The following is a 20,606-nucleotide window of genomic DNA, read 5'->3' on the forward strand; positions in this document are numbered from 1 at the left end:
CAAACACAATGCTGGCCCCGCCCCCTGTGGTGCGACTGACGACCCTAGCCCTTCCAGTGAATAGAGTGAGGGGCTGAGCACATCAAGGGTGCTCCCCAACCAGCTGCGACTGGTTTTCCCCCTCACCCTGACCCCAGAACAAAGGGTTTGCATGTATAAAAATGGGGCTGTGTCCCCACAGAAACTGTTCTCTGCCAGGATCTTACCTGAGGGGGGCTGCTGCTGCTGCTGGACCAGAGGACCGCCACTTGGACTACCTCCCTGCCTGGAGGCCCAGTGAGCTGGCTCTGGGTCCAGCCTTGCCCCCCTGCTCTTGAAGGACCATTTGTTGCTGGACTTTATTATCATTCTTAAAGCGCTGGGAGCGCTTTTTGCAGCCCTAAGCGCTGGGAGCGCTTTATTTGTCCCTCAAGCGCCTGGAAGCGCTTGTAATTGCCTTTTAGCGCTCAGAGCGCTTTCACGTTTTCTCCCTAGCGCTAGGAGCGCTGTATTTCTGGAAGCCGGTGCCCACCCGGCATTGTTACCTCCATAGCGGGTGCCCACCCCGCTTCATTGCGTGCCTTTGGCCTTGACAACGAACGCGGGTGCCACCCCGTATTGCCAGCCTTCGCGGGTGCCCACCCCGCATCACCGCAATCCAGAAATCACCGCCGCAGCCGGGCTTCAGCCGGAAGTCAGGCGGGCCGAGGGCGGGCCTCCGGGACAACCGGAACTTAAAAAGGAGGGCGGGAGCCTACCCCGCCTCCTACCGAGCGTCGCGGCTGATCCGAGCCCCGGAGCAGGCAGGAGCCTACCCTGCGCCCCGAGGCACTCTGCCCAAGAAAGAAGTGGCAGACAAGAAAGGAGAGCCCCGCAGCCACCGAGGAGGTAGGAGCGCTGCGAGATCCTGGCAGCTGTCTCCATCGCCAGACCGGAGCAGTCCGGGGAAGCTCGGGTGAGTGGGGGCTGAGGGGGGAACCGGGTTCGCCCTCTCCCATTTGCTGCACGAGCCTGCGAGGCTCACCAGTCCCCAGAGCGGGACTCCACCGGCAGGCACCGGGGCAGTGCAGGTGTCGGGCGGCCCCGGAAGGCAGCGGGCCGCCCCAACGTGTACTCGAGCCCACGAGGCTCCAACGAAGCAGCGTTACCGGGGCATTTCTTCCGCGTTTGAGTGGCCCCAGATGGCAGCGGGCCACTCCCACCTTGCCCCACATTAGTTTACAGAGCCACAGAGGCTCTAGGGGGCTTTTGTTGTTGTTTTGAGCCCCGAGGCTCCACGGGAGCGACAAGAGTTGTTTCCCAGGCACAGTGGTGCCCACGTTTGCTTTCTCCAGCTGCCCAGCACTTAGTGGGCAGCTGCATCGTTTAGGTTGGGGCCCTCGGAGCTTTGGACTGCGCCTCCTGCGCAGCCTTGCCCCTGACTTTTCTGGACGCAGGGCGTCCTTGCCCCTTCACGGCCAGTTGGCCCAGGGACTGCCACAGATAGTGGCTAATGTGAGTTTTTGCGCCATTGTACCTTTCCTGCACCTCTGAATGTGGTTATGCGTCATGTGCTTTGCTTTACACCTCTGAATGTTATGCATCATGTGTTTATGTGCTTAGACCCCTACAGGTATTGTGATACTTAGGTGGTTGTTTTCTCCCTAGTACAGGTGGTGCTAGTGAGGTCCTGATTCCCTGCGCAATATTGTCCTAAGGTGGTTAGGGTTGCGTAGGTGGTACTTTCTGGTGACCAGTAGTTACTGGTGGTGTGCTACCTTTGCTATTTTGTACTACAGTATTATTCCTATGTTCTAAAAAGTGCTAATTCCGGACAGTGGTCCATGTGGCCCTGTCCCCTGTATATATAATCCCTTGTAAATTCTGCCCGTGCCTGTTGGCACATTGTAGAGTGTGTGTTTTTATCTAATGTGTTGTGTATAATACAAAGGCTATTTTTATAGAATACCTTGTGTGGAGTTTCCTTTGTGGTGGGCCTTGGGTGTTGTTGCTGGGTGCGCGCGCAAACGCTTTACACATCGCCTCAGAGATAAGCCTGACTGCTCGTGCCAAGCTACCAAGGGGGTGAGCAGGGGTTATCTTTGGCGTGTAACTCCCCAGCCCTGACTAGAGTGGTGGTTTCTGCCTGGCTTTGGCGCAAGCCTCAGCCAACCAGGAATTGCCATTTCTAACATTGGTGATCAGCGGTGGGATTTGGACTTGCGTTTGCGCTGTACCGCAGCAGCAACTGGCCGCACTACAAAACTCTGCATTTAGATAAATCACATGGTATAGGGATTATTGTTTTAAAATTGTTTTTACTTGTCATTTCTTTGGAAATGTGTTTTTGTGCACTGTGAGTTAGGTGTCCCTAGCTCGGGAGGGTAGATCATCCCCCTTAGTGCATTGTGTTTCTGGATTCACCAGAGGGTGGGATCCAGTGGTGGCAGCGTAATAGTGTCCTGTACATTTTTCCCCCGCCCTGCGCCCAGAGTTGGTACCTGTGTCACGTGGTGGTCAGGTTGAGGAATCAGGGGTGGTAGAAACTGCCTTACCAGTCCGAGGGGAGGGTTGTGTGTGTGGATGAATGGTGTGTGGCACTAGGCAAGTGAGTGTGAGTTCTCTGGGTTAGAGAGCTTGCTGAATCTTTTTGTGAATTGTGTGCTCCTGTGTGAAACTCAGACCCCTAGGTTCCCTGTATAATTGTTACCATAACGTCCGCCAGAATGGAGCCTGCTTGTGATCCCTATGAGCTAGCTTGGCGCCAGAGGCAGGAGTTAGAAAGGTACTGTACAGAGGAAGAGTCAGAAGAGGAGGTAGAGGATGACAATACCTGGACGCCAGTAGAGAGTGAGGACCCCATAGGTAGGGCGTCCCGTGCTGGGTCCAGCGTAGGAGGCAGCGCCTCATCCCTTTCCCTGTCCCCAGAGGAGTGGGAAGATAGGAGGAAAGAAAGGGAGCACCAGCTGGCGTTAGAGAAGCTCAGGTTAGAGCATGCTCAGGCTATGGCGCAGCTGGAGGCCAGGAAGCAACAGCGAGAGACTGAGTGGGTCTTGGCGCGGGAGAGGGTAGAGGAGGCTGAGAGGGCCTCCACCAGAGGCAAAGTAGCTCTGGAGGGTAGACTATCCCCTGCGCGCAGTTTTAATTTTCTGGGCTCCCCAGGGAGGGTTGAGTCCAGTGGTAGTAGCGATGTAGATTCCAGTGTAGGAAATCCCAGTCCCAGTTCCCCCAGTCTGGTACCTGTTCCCCAGGAGGAGGAGTTAAGGTTGAAATTCAGGGGCAGTAGGAAACTGTCTCACCAGACTTGGGAGGAGTTTGTGGATGGATGTGAGGATGCAATGTTTGATTGGATTTCCACAGCAAGTGATTTTGATATACTGTGTAATCTGGTTCTCAAAGAACACCTGCTCAGTTGTTGTGTGCCAGGGTTGCGCCAACACCTGTTGGGGTGTGGATTGTCTGAGCCCCTTGAGCTTGCGGAGGAAGCAGAGCGCTGGGAAAGGGCTAGAGGTTCTCTAGAGTCATTAGGGAGTGACTCCAAAAGTAGTGGGTCAGGTATCTTCCAGCCCAGCGTGGTGGAAGAGGCTCAGTGTAGCCCAGCTAGGTCCCAGGATAGCGAGGAGGGTGTAGGGGCTCACTGCCTGGCTCAGTGGAGCAGGAGTGAGAGGGTGACCGAGGGTCCCCTGACGTACGAAACCCTGCCTCAGGACTTGGATGGTTCCATGAGGGAACACCAAGTCGGGGACCTAGGCTGTCCTGTTAGCCCATTTGAGGGAGATCTCCTGGTGAGTAGAGGACCTGGAGCACCTGTAACCAGGGCTCCTGTGGTTCTAGAGTCTGGCAGTACCGCTCCGGTAGGGAGGGTACAGGAGTCCAGTGTGAGGAGTGATTGGGGGATGAGTTTCCCAGTGGAAGAGCCTGTGGGTCAGGGACTACCCAGTTGGGCTAGGATCCCGTGTAGTGACCAGGGTGGCACCACTTCTGTTCTGGGGGATCTCCGCGCACTGTCAGGTGGACAGGGGACGGGAGATCAGCGCCAGACAGACAGTCGCTTGACGTATGTGTCCTTTGATAGCCTCAGGGGGATGGAGTGGAAATCCCCAGAAGTCCTGGAGTGCCAGGCAATTATTCCACCAAAGGCTCTAGGCCGGAGGTTGGGAGGCCAGGTTCAGGATCAGCCTGACCTGAGGGGTGGGACGTCTGTAACCAGCGTCCCGACCAGTTCTTCTTCCAGAGGTACCGCCCCAGTTGGTAGGGAGCAGGGCTCTGGAAGGGGGTGCAGAGGGTGGGAGAGCCCACCTCTGCCCCCGGTACAACCTGAGGGGTTAAACCCTGGGTTGGGATGGCGTTCTAGGTGTACCCCTCGCCAGAGGAGGAGGAACCCTAGGAGAAGAGGTAGGGGGAGGAGAGCTTTCCCTGAGACTCCTGGTCCGCCTGAGGGTGTAGACCCTAGGCTGGAGAACCAGTGGCAGTCTAGTCCTGTCTTTCAGAGAGGAAGAGTGGAGAATGGCCGCTATGTGCCAGGGGTTACTACCCCCCACTCTATGGTTAGGCAAAGACCAGTGGCACCTGGGTGGCCTAGGGCCTGGTCTTGGCCGCGGACAGCTTGGGAGTACCAGTGGGGTAGCCCAGTTGGTCCAGACAGTGGTGTTAAAAAGAATTCCATGGGTTCACCGTGGCGTAGAACCGGAGGGTGTCCATGCAGTTGCGGGCCCGCGTCCGTGTTCTATCGCCCCAAGCAGGGAAGTCCATCACGGTGGTGATTGGTCTGCCCTGCGTTTTGGCTGGAAGGGGGTTGTGTTGGACTTGGCCCTTCTGGCAGGTTCACCCCTGGACTTTTTGGCTTTTTATTGGTGACTTGGTATGGTGATTGTTTGGTCTCTGCGCACTTTCCCTGTGTCCCAGGGTAAAGTGCGTGCGTGCGCTGAGTGCATGTGGTGAGATAGGCCTGCCCTCCCATAGGAATGCATGGGGAATGTATGTGTCCCTAGTAGTTCCTGATGCGTGGGGTGTGCAGGCCCGAGTTTGGTATGTGCGGACTCGTGGGAGTGAATGCTGCGCGATGATGTGTGCGGCGTGCATGTACCTAGTGTGGAAGTGCCACTTCTAGAAGTGGGCACTTCTGTGTGCAGTGTGTCTGTCGCGTGATTGGCTGGTCATGTCATGTGACGGGCTAGGGATTCCCCAGTGTCAGGATGAGTCACCCAGTGGTGAATGGGGAGATCAGCAGCTAGATGGGTGGGAGGAGTCCACCTGGGTCCTGAATAGGACAGGGTTTTCCAAACACAATGCTGGCCCCGCCCCCTGTGGTGCGACTGACGACCCTAGCCCTTCCAGTGAATAGAGTGAGGGGCTGAGCACATCAAGGGTGCTCCCCAACCAGCTGCGACTGGTTTTCCCCCTCACCCTGACCCCAGAACAAAGGGTTTGCATGTATAAAAATGGGGCTGTGTCCCCACAGAAACTGTTCTCTGCCAGGATCTTACCTGAGGGGGGCTGCTGCTGCTGCTGGACCAGAGGACCGCCACTTGGACTACCTCCCTGCCTGGAGGCCCAGTGAGCTGGCTCTGGGTCCAGCCTTGCCCCCCTGCTCTTGAAGGACCATTTGTTGCTGGACTTTATTATCATTCTTAAAGCGCTGGGAGCGCTTTTTGCAGCCCTAAGCGCTGGGAGCGCTTTATTTGTCCCTCAAGCGCCTGGAAGCGCTTGTAATTGCCTTTTAGCGCTCAGAGCGCTTTCACGTTTTCTCCCTAGCGCTAGGAGCGCTGTATTTCTGGAAGCCGGTGCCCACCCGGCATTGTTACCTCCATAGCGGGTGCCCACCCCGCTTCATTGCGTGCCTTTGGCCTTGACAACGAACGCGGGTGCCACCCCGTATTGCCAGCCTTCGCGGGTGCCCACCCCGCATCACCGCAATCCAGAAATCACCGCCGCAGCCGGGCTTCAGCCGGAAGTCAGGCGGGCCGAGGGCGGGCCTCCGGGACAACCGGAACTTAAAAAGGAGGGCGGGAGCCTACCCCGCCTCCTACCGAGCGTCGCGGCTGATCCGAGCCCCGGAGCAGGCAGGAGCCTACCCTGCGCCCCGAGGCACTCTGCCCAAGAAAGAAGTGGCAGACAAGAAAGGAGAGCCCCGCAGCCACCGAGGAGGTAGGAGCGCTGCGAGATCCTGGCAGCTGTCTCCATCGCCAGACCGGAGCAGTCCGGGGAAGCTCGGGTGAGTGGGGGCTGAGGGGGGAACCGGGTTCGCCCTCTCCCATTTGCTGCACGAGCCTGCGAGGCTCACCAGTCCCCAGAGCGGGACTCCACCGGCAGGCACCGGGGCAGTGCAGGTGTCGGGCGGCCCCGGAAGGCAGCGGGCCGCCCCAACGTGTACTCGAGCCCACGAGGCTCCAACGAAGCAGCGTTACCGGGGCATTTCTTCCGCGTTTGAGTGGCCCCAGATGGCAGCGGGCCACTCCCACCTTGCCCCACATTAGTTTACAGAGCCACAGAGGCTCTAGGGGGCTTTTGTTGTTGTTTTGAGCCCCGAGGCTCCACGGGAGCGACAAGAGTTGTTTCCCAGGCACAGTGGTGCCCACGTTTGCTTTCTCCAGCTGCCCAGCACTTAGTGGGCAGCTGCATCGTTTAGGTTGGGGCCCTCGGAGCTTTGGACTGCGCCTCCTGCGCAGCCTTGCCCCTGACTTTTCTGGACGCAGGGCGTCCTTGCCCCTTCACGGCCAGTTGGCCCAGGGACTGCCACAGATAGTGGCTAATGTGAGTTTTTGCGCCATTGTACCTTTCCTGCACCTCTGAATGTGGTTATGCGTCATGTGCTTTGCTTTACACCTCTGAATGTTATGCATCATGTGTTTATGTGCTTAGACCCCTACAGGTATTGTGATACTTAGGTGGTTGTTTTCTCCCTAGTACAGGTGGTGCTAGTGAGGTCCTGATTCCCTGCGCAATATTGTCCTAAGGTGGTTAGGGTTGCGTAGGTGGTACTTTCTGGTGACCAGTAGTTACTGGTGGTGTGCTACCTTTGCTATTTTGTACTACAGTATTATTCCTATGTTCTAAAAAGTGCTAATTCCGGACAGTGGTCCATGTGGCCCTGTCCCCTGTATATATAATCCCTTGTAAATTCTGCCCGTGCCTGTTGGCACATTGTAGAGTGTGTGTTTTTATCTAATGTGTTGTGTATAATACAAAGGCTATTTTTATAGAATACCTTGTGTGGAGTTTCCTTTGTGGTGGGCCTTGGGTGTTGTTGCTGGGTGCGCGCGCAAACGCTTTACACATCGCCTCAGAGATAAGCCTGACTGCTCGTGCCAAGCTACCAAGGGGGTGAGCAGGGGTTATCTTTGGCGTGTAACTCCCCAGCCCTGACTAGAGTGGTGGTTTCTGCCTGGCTTTGACGCAAGCCTCAGCCAACCAGGAATTGCCATTTCTAACAGGAAACCTAGCAAACCTATACATTTCTGAAAACTAGACACCCAGGGGAATCCAGGATGGGGTGACTTGACTGCCTCCCACCATGGTCTGTTACCCAGAATCCCTTGCAAACGTAAAAAATTGACAAAAAAAACACATTTTCCCCACATTTCTGTGATGGAAAGTTCTGGAATCTGCGTGGATCCACAAATTTCCACCCACCCCGCGTTCCCCAAAGTCCTACGAGAAAAATGGTACCTCACTTGTGCGGGTCGGCCTAGTGCCCGCGACAGGAAACGGCGCAAAACGCAACGTGGTTTTGGAGTGAAAAATGACCCTTTTTTTGGCAAAGTGACTAGCTGTAGATTTTGTACCCTAGCCCTGCCGGCACCTAGGGAAACCTAGCAAACCTATACATTTTTGAAAACTAGACACCCAGGGGAATCCAGGATGGGGTGACTTGACTGCCTCCCACCATGGTCTGTTACCCAGAATCCCTAGCAAACGTAAAAAATTGACAAAAAAAACACATTTTCCCCACATTTCTGTGATGGAAAGTTCTGGAATCTGCGTGGATCCACAAATTTCCACCCACCCCGCGTTCCCCAAAGTCCTACGAGAAAAATGGTACCTCACTTGTGCGGGTCGGCCTAGTGCCCGCGACAGGAAACGGCGCAAAACGCAACGTGGTTTTGGAGTGAAAAATGACCCTTTTTTTGGCAAAGTGACTAGCTGTAGATTTTGTACCCTAGCCCTGCCGGCACCTAGGGAAACCTAGCAAACCTATACATTTCTGAAAACTAGACACCCAGGGGAATCCAGGATGGGGTGACTTGACTGCCTCCCACCATGGTCTGTTACCCAGAATCCCTTGCAAACGTAAAAAATTGACAAAAAAAACACATTTTCCCCACATTTCTGTGATGGAAAGTTCTGGAATCTGCGTGGATCCACAAATTTCCACCCACCCCGCGTTCCCCAAAGTCCTACGAGAAAAATGGTACCTCACTTGTGCGGGTCGGCCTAGTGCCCGCGACAGGAAACGGCGCAAAACGCAACGTGGTTTTGGAGTGAAAAATGACCCTTTTTTTGGCAAAGTGACTAGCTGTAGATTTTGTACCCTAGCCCTGCCGGCACCTAGGGAAACCTAGCAAACCTATACATTTTTGAAAACTAGACACCCAGGGGAATCCAGGATGGGGTGACTTGACTGCCTCCCACCATGGTCTGTTACCCAGAATCCCTTGCAAACGTAAAAAATTGACAAAAAAAACACATTTTCCCCACATTTCTGTGATGGAAAGTTCTGGAATCTGCGTGGATCCACAAATTTCCACCCACCCCGCGTTCCCCAAAGTCCTACGAGAAAAATGGTACCTCACTTGTGCGGGTCGGCCTAGTGCCCGCGACAGGAAACGGCGCAAAACGCAACGTGGTTTTGGAGTGAAAAATGACCCTTTTTTTGGCAAAGTGACTAGCTGTAGATTTTGTACCCTAGCCCTGCCGGCACCTAGGGAAACCTAGCAAACCTATACATTTCTGAAAACTAGACACCCAGGGGAATCCAGGATGGGGTGACTTGACTGCCTCCCACCATGGTCTGTTACCCAGAATCCCTAGCAAACGTAAAAAATTGACAAAAAAAACACATTTTCCCCACATTTCTGTGATGGAAAGTTCTGGAATCTGCGTGGATCCACAAATTTCCACCCACCCCGCGTTCCCCAAAGTCCTACGAGAAAAATGGTACCTCACTTGTGCGGGTCGGCCTAGTGCCCGCGACAGGAAACGGCGCAAAACGCAACGTGGTTTTGGAGTGAAAAATGACCCTTTTTTTGGCAAAGTGACTAGCTGTAGATTTTGTACCCTAGCCCTGCCGGCACCTAGGGAAACCTAGCAAACCTATACATTTTTGAAAACTAGACACCCAGGGGAATCCAGGATGGGGTGACTTGACTGCCTCCCACCATGGTCTGTTACCCAGAATCCCTAGCAAACGTAAAAAATTGACAAAAAAAACACATTTTCCCCACATTTCTGTGATGGAAAGTTCTGGAATCTGCGTGGATCCACAAATTTCCACCCACCCCGCGTTCCCCAAAGTCCTACGAGAAAAATGGTACCTCACTTGTGCGGGTCGGCCTAGTGCCCGCGACAGGAAACGGCGCAAAACGCAACGTGGTTTTGGAGTGAAAAATGACCCTTTTTTTGGCAAAGTGACTAGCTGTAGATTTTGTACCCTAGCCCTGCCGGCACCTAGGGAAACCTAGCAAACCTATACATTTCTGAAAACTAGACACCCAGGGGAATCCAGGATGGGGTGACTTGACTGCCTCCCACCATGGTCTGTTACCCAGAATCCCTTGCAAACGTAAAAAATTGACAAAAAAAACACATTTTCCCCACATTTCTGTGATGGAAAGTTCTGGAATCTGCGTGGATCCACAAATTTCCACCCACCCCGCGTTCCCCAAAGTCCTACGAGAAAAATGGTACCTCACTTGTGCGGGTCGGCCTAGTGCCCGCGACAGGAAACGGCGCAAAACGCAACGTGGTTTTGGAGTGAAAAATTACCCTTTTTTTGGCAAAGTGACTAGCTGTAGATTTTGTACCCTAGCCCTGCCGGCACCTAGGGAAACCTAGCAAACCTATACATTTTTGAAAACTAGACACCCAGGGGAATCCAGGATGGGGTGACTTGACTGCCTCCCACCATGGTCTGTTACCCAGAATCCCTTGCAAACGTAAAAAATTGACAAAAAAAACACATTTTCCCCACATTTCTGTGATGGAAAGTTCTGGAATCTGCGTGGATCCACAAATTTCCACCCACCCCGCGTTCCCCAAAGTCCTACGAGAAAAATGGTACCTCACTTGTGCGGGTCGGCCTAGTGCCCGCGACAGGAAACGGCGCAAAACGCAACGTGGTTTTGGAGTGAAAAATGACCCTTTTTTTGGCAAAGTGACTAGCTGTAGATTTTGTACCCTAGCCCTGCCGGCACCTAGGGAAACCTAGCAAACCTATACATTTCTGAAAACTAGACACCCAGGGGAATCCAGGATGGGGTGACTTGACTGCCTCCCACCATGGTCTGTTACCCAGAATCCCTAGCAAACGTAAAAAATTGACAAAAAAAACACATTTTCCCCACATTTCTGTGATGGAAAGTTCTGGAATCTGCGTGGATCCACAAATTTCCACCCACCCCGCGTTCCCCAAAGTCCTACGAGAAAAATGGTACCTCACTTGTGCGGGTCGGCCTAGTGCCCGCGACAGGAAACGGCGCAAAACGCAACGTGGTTTTGGAGTGAAAAATGACCCTTTTTTTGGCAAAGTGACTAGCTGTAGATTTTGTACCCTAGCCCTGCCGGCACCTAGGGAAACCTAGCAAACCTATACATTTCTGAAAACTAGACACCCAGGGGAATCCAGGATGGGGTGACTTGACTGCCTCCCACCATGGTCTGTTACCCAGAATCCCTTGCAAACGTAAAAAATTGACCAAAAAAACACATTTTCCCCACATTTCTGTGATGGAAAGTTCTGGAATCTGCGTGGATCCACAAATTTCCACCCACCCCGCGTTCCCCAAAGTCCTACGAGAAAAATGGTACCTCACTTGTGCGGGTCGGCCTAGTGCCCGCGACAGGAAACTGCGCAAAACGCAACGTGGTTTTGGAGTGAAAAATGACCCTTTTTTTGGCAAAGTGACTAGCTGTAGATTTTGTACCCTAGCCCTGCCGGCACCTAGGGAAACCTAGCAAACCTATACATTTTTGAAAACTAGACACCCAGGGGAATCCAGGATGGGGTGACTTGACTGCCTCCCACCATGGTCTGTTACCCAGAATCCCTTGCAAACGTAAAAAATTGACAAAAAAAACACATTTTCCCCACATTTCTGTGATGGAAAGTTCTGGAATCTGCGTGGATCCACAAATTTCCACCCACCCCGCGTTCCCCAAAGTCCTACGAGAAAAATGGTACCTCACTTGTGCGGGTCGGCCTAGTGCCCGCGACAGGAAACGGCGCAAAACGCAACGTGGTTTTGGAGTGAAAAATGACCCTTTTTTTGGCAAAGTGACTAGCTGTAGATTTTGTACCCTAGCCCTGCCGGCACCTAGGGAAACCTAGCAAACCTATACATTTTTGAAAACTAGACACCCAGGGGAATCCAGGATGGGGTGACTTGACTGCCTCCCACCATGGTCTGTTACCCAGAATCCCTTGCAAACGTAAAAAATTGACAAAAAAAACACATTTTCCCCACATTTCTGTGATGGAAAGTTCTGGAATCTGCGTGGATCCACAAATTTCCACCCACCCCGCGTTCCCCAAAGTCCTACGAGAAAAATGGTACCTCACTTGTGCGGGTCGGCCTAGTGCCCGCGACAGGAAACGGCGCAAAACGCAACGTGGTTTTGGAGTGAAAAATGACCCTTTTTTTGGCAAAGTGACTAGCTGTAGATTTTGTACCCTAGCCCTGCCGGCACCTAGGGAAACCTAGCAAACCTATACATTTTTGAAAACTAGACACCCAGGGGAATCCAGGATGGGGTGACTTGACTGCCTCCCACCATGGTCTGTTACCCAGAATCCCTTGCAAACGTAAAAAATTGACAAAAAAAACACATTTTCCCCACATTTCTGTGATGGAAAGTTCTGGAATCTGCGTGGATCCACAAATTTCCACCCACCCCGCGTTCCCCAAAGTCCTACGAGAACAATGGTACCTCACTTGTGCGGGTCGGCCTAGTGCCCGCGACAGGAAACGGCGCAAAACGCAACGTGGTTTTGGAGTGAAAAATGACCCTTTTTTTGGCAAAGTGACTAGCTGTAGATTTTGTACCCTAGCCCTGCCGGCACCTAGGGAAACCTAGCAAACCTATACATTTTTGAAAACTAGACACCCAGGGGAATCCAGGATGGGGTGACTTGACTGCCTCCCACCATGGTCTGTTACCCAGAATCCCTTGCAAACGTAAAAAATTGACAAAAAAAACACATTTTCCCCACATTTCTGTGATGGAAAGTTCTGGAATCTGCGTGGATCCACAAATTTCCACCCACCCCGCGTTCCCCAAAGTCCTACGAGAAAAATGGTACCTCACTTGTGCGGGTCGGCCTGGTGCCCGCGACAGGAAACGGCGCAAAACGCAACGTGGTTTTGGAGTGAAAAATGACCCTTTTTTTGGCAAAGTGACTAGCTGTAGATTTTGTACCCTAGCCCTGCCGGCACCTAGGGAAACCTAGCAAACCTATACATTTTTTAAAACTAGACACCCAGGGGAATCCAGGATGGGGTGACTTGACTGCCTCCCACCATGGTCTGTTACCCAGAATCCCTTGCAAACGTAAAAAATTGACAAAAAAAACACATTTTCCCCACATTTCTGTGATGGAAAGTTCTGGAACCTGCGTGGATCCACAAATTTCCACCCACTCCACGTTCCCCAAAGTCCTACGAGAAAAATGGTACCTCACTTGTGCGGGTCGGCCTGGTGCCCGCAACAGGAAACGGCGCAAAACGCAACGTGGTTTTGGAGTGAAAAATGACCCTTTTTTTGGCAAAGTGACTAGCTGTAGATTTTGTACCCTAGCCCTGCCGGCACCTAGGGAAACCTAGCAAACCTATACATTTCTGAAAACTAGACACCCAGGGGAATCCAGGATGGGGTGACTTGACTGCCTCCCACCAGGGTCTGTTACCCAGAATCCCTTGCAAACGTAAACAATTGACAAAAAAAACACATTTTCCCCATATTTCTGTGATGGAAAGTTCTGGAATCTGCGTGGATCCACAAATTTCCACCCACCCCGCGTTCCCCAAAGTCCTACGAGAAAAATGGTACCTCACTTGTGCGGGTCGGCCTAGTGCCTGCGACAGGAAACGGCGCAAAACGCAACGTGGTTTTGGAGTGAAAAATGACCCTTTTTTTGGCAAAGTGACTAGCTGTAGATTTTGTACCCTAGCCCTGCCGGCAACTAGGGAAACCTAGCAAACCTATACATTTTTGAAAACTAGACACCCAGGGGAATCCAGGATGGGGTGACTTGACTGCCTCCCACCATGGTCTGTTACCCAGAATCCCTTGCAAACGTAAAAAATTGACAAAAAAAACACATTTTCCCCACATTTCTGTGATGGAAAGTTCTGGAACCTGCGTGGATCCACAAATTTCCACCCACCCCGCGTTCCCCAAAGTCCTACGAGAAAAATGGTACCTCACTTGTGCGGGTCGGCCTAGTGCCCGCAACAGGAAATGGCGCAAAACGCAAAGTGGTTTTGGAGTGAAAAATGACCCTTTTTTTGGCAAAGTGACTAGCTGTAGATTTTGTACCCTAGCCCCGCCGGCACCTAGGGAAACCTAGCAAACCTATACATTTCTGAAAACTAGACACCCGGCGGCTTCCAGGGAGGTATGGCTTGCGTGGATCCCCCAACGTTTCCTTACCCAGAATCCCCTGCAAACCTCAATTTTTGCCCAAAAAATCACTTTTTTCACACATTTTGGGGTGGGAAAGTAGTGGCATCACCGGGCTCACACAAATTTACCACCACCCAGCGTTCCCCCAGGTCTCCCGGTAAAAATGGTGCCTCACTTGTGTGGGAGGCCCAAGTACCCGCGGCAGGCACGGGCCCCAAACGTAGTGAGGCGACATCAAGATGGCCTATCGCCAAACCACCTGGTTTTGCAAGGGGGGTCACTTTGGTTTTTGGCCCGGTGCGCGGCGGCCATCTAGGGAAACTTACCAAACCCAGGCATTTTTGAAAACTAGACACCCGGCGGCTTCCAGGGAGGTATGGCTTGCGTGGATCCCCCAACGTTTCCTTACCCAGAATCCCCTGCAAACCTCAAATTTTGCTCAAAAAATCACTTTTTTCACACATTTTGGGGTGGGAAAGTAGTGGCATCACCGGGCTCACACAAATTTACCACCACCCAGCGTTCCCCCAGGTCTCCCGGTAAAAATGGTGCCTCACTTGTGTGGGAGGCCCAAGTACCCGCGGCAGGCAAGGGCCCCAAACGTAGTGAGGCGACATCAAGATGGCCTATCGCCAAACCACCTGGTTTTGCAAGGGGGGTCACTTTGGTTTTTGGCCCGGTGCGCGGCGGCCATCTAGGGAAACCTACCAAACCCAGGCATTTTTGAAAACTAGACACCCGGCGGCTTCCAGGGAGGTATGGCTTGCGTGGATCCCCCAACGTTTCCTTACCCAGAATCCCCTGCAAACCTCAATTTTTGCTCAAAAAATCACTTTTTTCACACATTTTGGGGTGGGAAAGTAGTGGCATCACCGGGCTCACACAAATTTACCACCACCCAGCGTTCCCCCAGGTCTCCCGGTAAAAATGGTGCCTCACTTGTGTGTGAGGCCCAAGTACCCGCGGCAGGCAAGGGCCCCAAACGTAGTGAGGCGACATCAAGATGGCCTATCGCCAAACCACCTGGTTTTGCAAGGGGGGTCACTTTGGTTTTTGGCCCGGTGCGCGGCGGCCATCTAGGGAAACCTACCAAACCCAGGCATTTTTGAAAACTAGACACCCGGCGGCTTCCAGGGAGGTATGGCTTGCGTGGATCCCCCAACGTTTCCTTACCCAGAATCCCCTGCAAACCTCAATTTTTGCTCAAAAAATCACTTTTTTCACACATTTTGGGGTGGGAAAGTAGTGGCATCACCGGGCTCACACAAATTTACCACCACCCAGCGTTCCCCCAGGTCTCCCGGTAAAAATGGTGCCTCACTTGTGTGGGAGGCCCAAGTACCCGCGGCAGGCAAGGGCCCCAAACGTAGTGAGGCGACATTTGGGAAAGGCAATGTTGATGTTGCCTCACTACGTTTGTTGTCCTTGCCTGCCGCGGGTACTTGGGCCTCCCACACAAGTGAGGCACCATTTTTACCGGGAGACCTGGGGGAACGCTGGGGGGTGGTAAATTTGTGTGAGCCCGGTGAAGCCACTACTTTCCCACCCCAAAATGTGTGAAAAAAGTGATTTTTTGAGCAAAAATTGAGGTTTGCAGGGGATTCTGGGTAAGTAAACGTTGGGGGATCCACGCAAGCCATACCTCCCTGGAAGCCGCCGGGTGTCTAGTTTTCAAAAATGCCTGGGTTTGGTAGGTTTCCCTAGATGGCCGCCGCGCACCGGGCCAAAAACCAAAGTGACCCCCCTTGCAAAACCAGGTGGTTTGGCGATAGGCCATCTTGATGTCGCCTCACTACGTTTGGGGCCCTTGCCTGCCGCGGGTACTTGGGCCTCCCACACAAGTGAGGCACCATTTTTACCGGGAGACCTGGGGGAACGCTGGGTGGTGGTAAATTTGTGTGAGCCCGGTGATGCCACTACTTTCCCACCCCAAAATGTGTGAAAAAAGTGATTTTTTGAGCAAAAATTGAGGTTTGCAGGGGATTCTGGGTAAGGAAACGTTGGGGGATCCACGCAAGCCATACCTCCCTGGAAGCCGCCGGGTGTCTAGTTTTCAAAAATGCCTGGGTTTGGTAGGTTTCCCTAGATGGCCGCCGCGCACCGGGCCAAAAACCAAAGTGACCCCCCTTGCAAAACCAGGTGGTTTGGCGATAGGCCATCTTGATGTCGCCTCACTACGTTTGGGGCCCTTGCCTGCCGCGGGTACTTGGGCCACCCACACAAGTGAGGCACCATTTTTACCGGGAGACCTGGGGGAACGCTGGGTGGTGGTAAATTTGTGTGAGCCCGGTGATGCCACTACTTTCCCACCCCAAAATGTGTGAAAAAAGTGATTTTTTTAGCAAAATTTGAGGTTTGCAGGGGATTCTGGGTAAGGAAACGTTGGGGGATCCACGCAAGCCATACCTCCCTGGAAGCCGCCGGGTGTCTAGTTTTCAAAAATGCCTGGGTTTGGTAGGTTTCCCTAGATGGCCGCCGCGCACCGGGCCAAAAACCAAAGTGACCCCCCTTGCAAAACCAGGTGGTTTGGCGATAGGCCATCTTGATGTCGCCTCACTACGTTTGGGGCCCTTGCCTGCCGCGGGTACTTGGGCCTCCCACACAAGTGAGGCACCATTTTTACCGGGAGACCTGGGGGAACGCTGGGTGGTGGTAAATTTGTGTGAGCCCGGTGATGCCACTACTTTCCCACCCCAAAATGTGTGAAAAAAGTGATTTTTTGAGCAAAATTTGAGGTTTGCAGGGGATTCTGGGTAAGGAAACGTTGGGGGATCCACGCAAGCCATACCTCCATGGAAGCCGCCGGGTGTCTAGTTTTCAAAAATGCCTGGGTTTGGTAGGTTTCCCTAGATGGCCGCCGCGCACCGGGCCAAAAACCAAAGTGACCCCCCTTGCAAAACCAGGTGGTTTGGCGATAGGCCATCTTGATGTCGCCTCACTACGTTTGGGGCCCTTGCCTGCCGCGGGTACTTGGGCCTCCCACACAAGTGAGGCACCATTTTTACCGGGAGACCTGGGGGAACGCTGGGTGGTGGTAAATTTGTGTGAGCCCGGTGATGCCACTACTTTCCCACCCCAAAATGTGTGAAAAAGTGATTTTTTGAGCAAAATTTGAGGTTTGCAGGGGATTCTGGGTAAGGAAACGTTGGGGGATCCACGCAAGCCATACCTCCCTGGAAGCCGCCGGGTGTCTAGTTTTCAAAAATGCCTGGGTTTGGTAGGTTTCCCTAGATGGCCGCCGCGCACCGGGCCAAAAACCAAAGTGACCCCCCTTGCAAAACCAGGTGGTTTGGCGATAGGCCATCTTGATGTCGCCTCACTACGTTTGGGGCCCTTGCCTGCCGCGGGTACTTGGGCCTCCCACACAAGTGAGGCACCATTTTTACCGGGAGACCTGGGGGAACGCTGGGTGGTGGTAAATTTGTGTGAGCCCGGTGAAGCCACTACTTTCCCACCCCAAAATGTGTGAAAAAAGTGATTTTTTGAGCAAAAATTGAGGTTTGCAGGGGATTCTGGGTAAGTAAACGTTGGGGGATCCACGCAAGCCATACCTCCCTGGAAGCCGCCGGGTGTCTAGTTTTCAAAAATGCCTGGGTTTGGTAGGTTTCCCTAGATGGCCGCCGCGCACCGGGCCAAAAACCAAAGTGACCCCCCTTGCAAAACCAGGTGGTTTGGCGATAGGCCATCTTGATGTCGCCTCACTACGTTTGGGGCCCTTGCCTGCCGCGGGTACTTGGGCCTCCCACACAAGTGAGGCACCATTTTTACCGGGAGACCTGGGGGAACGCTGGGTGGTGGTAAATTTGTGTGAGCCCGGTGATGCCACTACTTTCCCACCCCAAAATGTGTGAAAAAAGTGATTTTTTGAGCAAAAATTGAGGTTTGCAGGGGATTCTGGGTAAGGAAACGTTGGGGGATCCACGCAAGCCATACCTCCCTGGAAGCCGCCGGGTGTCTAGTTTTCAAAAATGCCTGGGTTTGGTAGGTTTCCCTAGATGGCCGCCGCGCACCGGGCCAAAAACCAAAGTGACCCCCTTTGCAAAACCAGGTGGTTTGGCGATAGGCCATCTTGATGTCGCCTCACTACGTTTGGGGCCCTTGCCTGCCGCGGGTACTTGGGCCTCCCACACAAGTGAGGCACCATTTTTACCGGGAGACCTGGGGGAACGCTGGGTGGTGGTAAATTTGTGTGAGCCCGGTGATGCCACTACTTTCCCACCCCATAATGTGTGAAAAAAGTGATTTTTTGAGCAAAATTTGAGGTTTGCAGGGGATTCTGGGTAAGGAAACGTTGGGGGATCCACGCAAGCCATACCTCCCTGGAAGCCGCCGGGTGTCTAGTTTTCAAAAATGCCTGGGTTTGGTAGGTTTCCCTAGATGGCCGCCGCGCACCGGGCCAAAAACCAAAGTGACCCCCCTTGCAAAACCAGGTGGTTTGGCGATAGGCCATCTTGATGTCGCCTCACTACGTTTGGGGCCCTTGCCTGCCGCGGGTACTTGGGCCTCCCACACAAGTGAGGCACCATTTTTACCGGGAGACCTGGGGGAACGCTGGGTGGTGGTAAATTTGTGTGAGCCCGGTGATGCCACTACTTTCCCACCCCAAAATGTGTGAAAAAAGTGATTTTTTGAGCAAAATTTGAGGTTTGCAGGGGATTCTGGGTAAGGAAACGTTGGGGGATCCACGCAAGCCATACCTCCCTGGAAGCCGCCGGGTGTCTAGTTTTCAAAAATGCCTGGGTTTGGTAGGTTTCCCTAGATGGCCGCCGCGCACCGGGCCAAAAACCAAAGTGACCCCCCTTGCAAAACCAGGTGGTTTGGCGATAGGCCATCTTGATGTCGCCTCACTACGTTTGGGGCCCTTGCCTGCCGCGGGTACTTGGGCCTCCCACACAAGTGAGGCACCATTTTTACCGGGAGACCTGGGGGAACGCTGGGTGGTGGTAAATTTGTGTGAGCCCGGTGATGCCACTACTTTCCCACCCCAAAATGTGTGAAAAAAGTGATTTTTTGAGCAAAATTTGAGGTTTGCAGGGGATTCTGGGTAAGGAAACGTTGGGGGATCCACGCAAGCCATACCTCCCTGGAAGCCGCCGGGTGTCTAGTTTTCAAAAATGCCTGGGTTTGGTAGGTTTCCCTAGATGGCCGCCGCGCACCGGGCCAAAAACCAAAGTGACCCCCCTTGCAAAACCAGGTGGTTTGGCGATAGGCCATCTTGATGTCGCCTCACTACGTTTGGGGCCCTTGCCTGCCGCGGGTACTTGGGCCTCCCACACAAGTGAGGCACCATTTTTACCGGGAGACCTGGGGGAACGCTGGGTGGTGGTAAATTTGTGTGAGCCCGGTGATGCCACTACTTTCCCACCCCAAAATGTGTGAAAAAAGTGATTTTTTGAGCAAAATTTGAGGTTTGCAGGGGATTCTGGGTAAGGAAACGTTGGGGGATCCACGCAAGCCATACCTCCCTGGAAGCCGCCGGGTGTCTAGTTTTCAAAAATGCCTGGGTTTGGTAGGTTTCCCTAGATGGCCGCCGCGCACCGGGCCAAAAACCAAAGTGACCCCCCTTGCAAAACCAGGTGGTTTGGCGATAGGCCATCTTGATGTCGCCTCACTACGTTTGGGGCCCTTGCCTGCCGCGGGTACTTGGGCCTCCCACACAAGTGAGGCACCATTTTTACCGGGAGACCTGGGGGAACGCTGGGTGGTGGTAAATTTGTGTGAGCCCGGTGATGCCACTACTTTCCCACCCCAAAATGTGTGAAAAAAGTGATTTTTTGAGCAAAATTTGAGGTTTGCAGGGGATTCTGGGTAAGGAAACGTTGGGGGATCCACGCAAGCCATACCTCCCTGGAAGCCGCCGGGTGTCTAGTTTTCAAAAATGCCTGGGTTTGGTAGGTTTCCCTAGATGGCCGCCGCGCACCGGGCCAAAAACCAAAGTGACCCCCCTTGCAAAACCAGGTGGTTTGGCGATAGGCCATCTTGATGTCGCCTCACTACGTTTGGGGCCCTTGCCTGCCGCGGGTACTTGGGCCTCCCACACAAGTGAGGCACCATTTTTACCGGGAGACCTGGGGGAACGCTGGGTGGTGGTAAATTTGTGTGAGCCCGGTGATGCCACTACTTTCCCACCCCAAAATGTGTGAAAAAAGTGATTTTTTGGGCAAAAATTGAGGTTTGCAGGGGATTCTGGGTAAGGAAACGTTGGGGGATCCACGCAAGCCATACCTCCCTGGAAGCCGCCGGGTGTCTAGTTTTCAGAAATGCGTGGGTTGGAAAGGTTTCCCTAGATGGCCGCCGAGCCCTGGGCAAAAAACCAAAGTAACCCCCCTTGCAAAACCAGATTACCTATTGTTACTACAGCGTGAGAATTTAGGAATAATACTGCAAAGAAAATGTGGCAGACAATTTGAGGTTTACAGGACAATGGGGATAAAAAATATTTTTCAAATCACTAGAGAGACATCACCATGAACTCCCAAGGGTTTTCGACAATATCTACAGTTGGTGGGTTAATCTTACATGGAAAGTGTACCTTGGCAGAGAAACAAAAAACAAAGATTCCTGCACAACCATCTATTCCTCAAACACACACACATACTGGTTGGATTTGGCACGAGGGCAAGTCATGGTTCAGTGTATTAAATTTTATTAACAAGAGATTTCACAAAAATGAAATGCACTGTCAATAATTAAATTCACAAAAAACCAAACCAATGACTTGCAGCTCGTGAGCTGTAAAGCCACGTCAAGGCACCAACCGCTTTACAGGCCATTCACACACCTTTCATACGCGATACAAACAAGACCAT

Source organism: Triturus cristatus, chromosome 1_2 (genome assembly GCF_964204655.1).
Source record: "Triturus cristatus chromosome 1_2, aTriCri1.1, whole genome shotgun sequence".
NCBI classification, from domain to species: Eukaryota; Metazoa; Chordata; class Amphibia; order Caudata; family Salamandridae; genus Triturus; species Triturus cristatus.